This window comes from Puntigrus tetrazona, chromosome 14 (genome assembly GCF_018831695.1).
Source record: "Puntigrus tetrazona isolate hp1 chromosome 14, ASM1883169v1, whole genome shotgun sequence".
NCBI classification, from domain to species: domain Eukaryota; kingdom Metazoa; phylum Chordata; class Actinopteri; order Cypriniformes; family Cyprinidae; genus Puntigrus; species Puntigrus tetrazona.
The window spans coordinates 3,859,286-3,865,903 of NC_056712.1; the positions used below are offsets into that span (position 1 = coordinate 3,859,286).

The 6,618-nt window shown below is 40.9% G+C and overlaps 1 long non-coding RNA gene across 1 annotated transcript; it reads right to left on the reverse strand.

Annotated features, from left to right (window-relative positions):
* Positions 1-691: 691 nt before the first annotated feature.
* LOC122357367 lies at positions 692-1,908 on the reverse strand. The gene is made up of 2 exons (XR_006252460.1): positions 1,401-1,908; positions 692-1,303 (listed from the first exon to the last, which is right to left on the reverse strand). It is a non-coding gene; the product is annotated as an uncharacterized LOC122357367 (long non-coding RNA).
* Positions 1,909-6,618: the final 4,710 nt, after the last annotated feature.

Consider the following 6,618-nt stretch of genomic DNA (forward strand, 5'->3'; position numbering starts at 1 on the left):
TGCAGAACGCGGTCTTACATTTATCTCCCTCTGCCACCGGAACCTGATTGTAGCCACTGGCAAGATCCAAAGTGGAAAACCACTGGGCTCCACACATAGCATCCAGTGACTCCTCAATCCGGGGCAGGGAAGCGCGTCCTTCCGTGTCTTACCATTCAACTGCCTATAATCAACACAAAGGCGAATCTGCCCATCTTTCTTTTCACAACTACAATTGAGAGGCGTACGGACTAGAGCTCTCCCTTACCACTTGATTCTGCAACAGTTGGTGAATATGCTCTTTAACTGCCTCATAATCGGAAGGGGGTAATCGTCGATACCTCTGCCGTATTGGATCACTATCAAGCAGGGGGATCTCATGAGTAATGAGATCTGTACAGCCCAAGTCACCCTCATGAGCTGAAAAAATAGATCTATATTTACGCAACAGGGACTTCACCTGAGCCTGTTTGTCCAAAGTCAGCTGAGGCAGGTCCATAGTATGAATTGCCTCCTCCACTCTATCCCCTTTCTCTGTCTGCAATGCAACAGTGGCTTGAATATATACCTGTTGCCCTGATGGTGCCATGACAACACCCTGCCGATTACGCCAAATGTGACAGGGGCTAGAACCACCCACAATTCACGGGGTACACAGAGAGATTTCTCTACAACTCCAGGTCTCCTTCAGTCAAATGAAGGAATAAACAGAGGTGTGCAATCAATTTATTTAAATGGACACTTTAAATATAAAGACAGGTAAAATCATACAAAACACATCACATCACCAATTTAATACAATTGTTTTCATAAAATAGTTATACAGTGACCACCAATCATATACAACATTGATATCTCTCGACGACCCAACAATCGGGAGGAAAAGCAAAAACCCCCAAAAACCAAAATTCAATATAAATGAACCCCCACCCACAATGAGAAAATAAAAACTAAAAATATCCCCACTCCAAACAGATAACCAAACACACACCGCAAACCAAAAACAAAAGCAAACCCTCCCCAGAGATGAGCGTCCTTGTTGTCTATAAGGAAATTGACAAGGTCAGATAACAATTATTACTCACAATTCAACCAACAAAATAAACACAATACAAAAGAAAACAAAGAAGAAAAGGAAAAAAAGAAAAGACTAAATCATCTTAACTCCACACTCTCGTAATCACATAAATAATTAGTCCCTGTACAACACGCACTCACACTCGCACGCACACTGAAGCAAACGTCTTCTAGAACGCGAACTATGTCGCGGTACAGCAGCGCCGTCAGGCCACCTCACAGCAGCAAAACAGCAGCGAGCAACTTTCTATAAAATAATTATTCAATAGTTATTAAACACACACGCTAACGTATTAAAATGGCATCTTTAATTAACAACCAATTTAAAAGATATAAGCACTTACCGGCAGCACAGCTAACGGACTCGCAATACGGATAGTGAATAATCCACCACTCCTACCCAGCTTGAACTAAAAGAAGCGGCACTATTAGTAATTGCCCTCACTTGAAACAATGCGACGTTATAGGTCAATACGCTAACGTACCCAAAACTGCGTTGATGCGGTCGCACATCCCCAGGCCCACGCTCAGAAATAGTTACTGCGTTTGCTACGGCTCATAGACTCAATGCTTAACGCACATAAGGTTTTTTCTTTTTACCATGCACTCACACACGACCCATATCCCATGCCAGAGGAAAAACGGAAGTAAAGGGGAATCTTCACGCTTCTTAAAGGGCCATGAACATCACTTCCGCCCAACAACACCCGCCCCCCATGAAACGAAAAACTCCTTCAAGACGACTACCCCGTTACATTTACCCCTGGCTTTTCTATCATCGTCCCGATGATACAGTTTATAACCATGGGCGAAAAGGGCAATTTTGGTTCTGACTAGATTGAAGTGAAGCATGAACCAGCTCTCTATCCAGATGTACACTCTGAACTATTTCTGCAGCTCTCGGTAAATGATAAGGGTTTGAATGTTTCCCAGCAGTTGTTCTAGTGGTTTGACGCCTACCCCCTTATTGAAGTCGGGGATTATCCACTGACATTGGGCCTTCACACCCCACCCCGACAGGACTTCCCCCTAAACTTCCAAACTCCTGTAACGAATCTACTTCCACTGCACCTGTAACCAAAGGGGAATCCCCCACCAGGGCTATCTCCAGGTCATCCACATCCATGGCCCTTGGGGAAGCTAGCTGCTCGTTCATGTCATCATCCAGTACCCCTAACCCTGGATAAACCATCTATCAGTATCGCACAGCGACCACGTTGAAAACTCCATTTCAGCTGAAGTCATAAAAACACCCTTTTAAACAAAAAAAGAGACACAGTTTGGAGTGATCACGTGGAGTAGTTTTACGATTTATGAACACGCTTCAAAGATTTTATTTAATTTTGTTCGTGTCAAACAACTTTTAGAAGTCTTAGTTTGTTAGCCACGTCATCACGTGACCACGTGATTAGTCCGAACGGAGCGACCACGTTGAAAACTCCATTTCAGCTGAAGTCATAAAAACACCCTTTTAAACAAAAAAAGAGAAACAGTTTGGAGTGATCACGTGGAGCGTGGAGTAGTTTTACGATTTATGAACACGCTTCAAAGATTTTATTTAATTTTGTTCCTGTCAAACAACTTTTAGAAGTCTTAGTTTGTTTGACACGTCATCACGTGACCACGTGATTATTCGAACGGAGTTTCTTTATTCATGTCAATGTGTGTTTTTATCGCGTTCAGCTGGAAATGGACTGTTTAACGTGGTCGTTGTACATTACTGACACTGTGTCAGACCGATAAACCTTTTCTATCTCCATTTAAAGGAGAGTGGATGTGGTGGACCTTATTTGATCTTATTCGCTTAGTAGTTCGGAGAACAGGGTATCAGTATCGCACAGCGACCACGTTGAAAACTCCATTTCAGCTGAAGTCATAAAAACACCCTTTTAAACAAAAAAAGAGACACAGTTTGGAGTGATCACGTGGAGTAGTTTTACGATTTATGAACACGCTTCAAAGATTTTATTTAATTTTGTTCGTGTCAAACAACTTTTAGAAGTCTTAGTTTGTTAGCTACGTCATCACGTGACCACGTGATTAGTCCGAACGGGGCGACCACGTTGAAAACTCCATTTCAGCTGAAGTCATAAAAACACCCTTTTAAACAAAAAAAGAGAAACAGTTTGGAGTGATCACGTGGAGCGTGGAGTAGTTTTACGATTTATGAACACGCTTCAAAGATTTTATTTAATTTTGTTCCTGTCAAACAACTTTTAGAAGTCTTAGTTTGTTTGACACGTCATCACGTGACCACGTGATTAGTCCGAACGAAGTTTCTTTATTCATGTCAATGGGTGTTTTTATCGCGTTCAGCTGGAAATGGACTGTTTAACGTGGTCGTTGTACATTACTGACACTCTGTGTCAGACCGATAAACCTTTTGTCTCTCCATTTAAAGGAGAGTGGATGTGGTGGACCTTATTTGATCTTATTCGCTTAGTAGTTCGGAGAACAGGGTATCAGTATCGCACAGCGACCACATTGAAAACTCCATTTCAGCTGAAGTCATAAAACACCCTTTTAAAAAAAAAGAGACACAGTTTGGAGTGATCACGTGGAGCGTGGAGTAGTTTTACGATTTATGAACACGCTTCAAAGATTTTATTTAATTTTGTTCGAGTCAAACAACTTTTAGAAGTCTTAGTTTGTTAGCTACGTCATCACGTGACCACGCGTGATTAGTCGAACAGAGCGACCACGTTGAAAACTCCATTTCAGCTGAAGTCATAAAAACTCTCGCTTACATGAAGAAAAGACACAGTGTGGAGTGATCACGTTGAGCGTGGAGTAGTTTTACGATTTATGAACACGTTTCAAAGATTTTATTTAATTTTGTTCGTGTCAAACAACTTTTAGAAGTCTTAGTTTGTTAGCCACGTCATCACGTGACCACGTGATTAGTCCGAACGAAGTTTCTTTATTCATGTCAATGGGTGTTTTTATCGCGTTCAGCTGGAAATGGACCGTTCGCGTGGTCATTGTACGTTACTGACACTTTGTGTCAGACCGATAAACCTTTTCTCTCTCCATTTAAAGGAGAGTGGATGTGGTGGCCCTTATTTGATCTTATTCGCTTAGTAGTTCGGAGAACAGGGTATCAGTGTCGCACAGCGACCACGTTGAAAACTCCATTTCAGCTGAAGTCATAAAAACACCCTTTTAAACAAAAAAAGAGACACAGTTTGGAGTGATCACGTGGAGTAGTTTTACGATTTATGAACACGCTTCAAAGATTTTATTTAATTTTGTTCGTGTCAAACAACTTTTAGAAGTCTTAGTTTGTTAGCCACGTTATCACGTGACCACGTGATTAGTCCGAACGAAGTTTCTTTATTCATGTCAATGGGTGTTTTTATCGCGTTCAGCTGGGAATGGACTGTTTAACGTGGTCGGTGTACATTACTGACACTTTGTGTCAGACCGATAAACCTTTTCTCTCTCTCCATTTAAAGGAGAGTGGATGTGGTGGCTCTTATTTGATCTTATTCGCTTAGTAATTCGGAGAACATTGTATCAGTATCGCACAGCGACCACGTTGAAAACTCCATTTCAGCTGAAGTCATAAAAACTCTCGCTTACATGAAGAAAAAGACACAGTTTGGAGTGATCACGTGGAATAGTTTTACGATTTATGAACACGCTTCAAAGATTTTATTTAATTTTGTTCGTGTCAAACAACTTTTAGAAGTCTTAGTTTGTTAGCCACGTCATCACGTGACCACGTGATTAGTCCGAACGAAGTTTCTTTATTCATGTCAATGGGTGTTTTTATCGCGTTCAGCTGGAAATGGACTGTTTAACGTGGTCGTTGTACATTACTGACACTCTGTGTCAGACCGATAAACCTTTTCTCTCTCCATTTAAAGGAGAGTGGATGTGGTGGCCCTTATTTGATCTTATTCGCTTAGTAATTCGGAGAACAGGGTATCAGTATCGCACAGCGACCACGTTTGAAAACTCCATTTCAGCTGAAGTCATAAAAACACCATTTTAAACAAAAAAAGAGACACAGTTTGGAGTGATCACGTGGAGCGTGGAGTAGTTTTACGATTTATGAACACGCTTCAAAGATTTTATTTAATTTTGTTCGTGACAAACAACTTTTAGAAGTCTTAGTTTGTTTGACACGTCATCACGTGACCACGTGATTAGTCCGAACGGAGCGACCACGTTGAAAACTCCATTTCAGCTGAAGTCATAAAAACTCTTCCTTACATGAAGCAAAAGACACAGTTTGGAGTGATCGCGTTGAGCGTGGAGTAGTTTTACGATTTATGAACACGCTTCAAAGATTTTATTTAATTTTGTTCGTGTCAAACAACTTTTAGAAGTCTTAGTTTGTTTGACACGTCATCACGTGACCACGTGATTAGTCCGAACAGAGTTTCTTTATTCATGTCAATGGGTGTTTTTATCGCATTCAGCTTGAAATGGACTGTTTAACGTGGTCGTTGTACATTACTGACACTGTGTCAGACCGATAAACCTTTTCTCTCTCCATTTAAAGGAGAGTGGATGTGGTGGCCCTTATTTGATCTTATTCGCTTAGTAGTTCGGAGAACAGGGTATCAGTATCGCACAGCGATCACGTTGAAAACTCCATTTCAGCTAAAGTCGATAAAAACTCTCGTTTACATGAACAAAGAGACACAGTTTGGAGTGATCACGTGGAGCGTGGAGTAGTTTTACGATTTATGAACACGCTTCAAAGATTTTATTTAATTTTGTTCGTGTCAAACAACTTTTAGAAGTCTTAGTTTGTTAGACAAGTCATCACGTGACCACGTGATTAGTCCGAACGGAGCAACCACGTTGAAAACTCCATTTCAGCTGAAGTCATAAAAACTCGCTTACATGAAGAAAAAGACACAGTGTGGAGTGATCACGTTGAGCGTGGAGTAGTTTTACGATTTATGAACACGCTTCAAAGATTTTATTTAATTTTGTTCGTGTCAAACAACTTTTAGAAGTCTTAGTTTGTTAGCCACGTCATCACGTGACCACGTGATTAGTCGAACGGAAGTTTCTTTATTCGTGTCAATGGGTGTTTTTATCGCGTTCAGCTGGGAATGGACTGTTTAACGTGGTCGTTGTACATTACTGACACTGTGTCAGACCGATAAACTTTTTCTCTCCATTTAAAGGAGAGTGGATGTGGTGGCCCTTATTTGATCTTATTCGCTAGTAGTTCGGAGAACAGGGTATCAGTATCGCACAGCGATCACGTTGAAAACTCCATTTCAGCTAAAGTCGATAAAACTCTCGTTTACATGAACAAAGAGACATAGTTTGGAGTGATCACGTGGAGCGTGGAGTAGTTTTTACGATTTATGAACACGCTTCAAAGATTTTATTTAATTTTGTTCGTGTCAAACAACTTTTAGAAGTCTTAGTTTGTTAGCTACGTCATCACGTGACCACGTGATTAGTCCTAGGCTACTACTTCCGCTTGCGCGACTGTTGGACGCTCTTGCTTACTGCTCCGCGCTTTGCTTCTTTTATCTACTTTTATCTACTTTTTTTTTTTCCGATTTTACTAAGTTTTAACTTCAGCATATA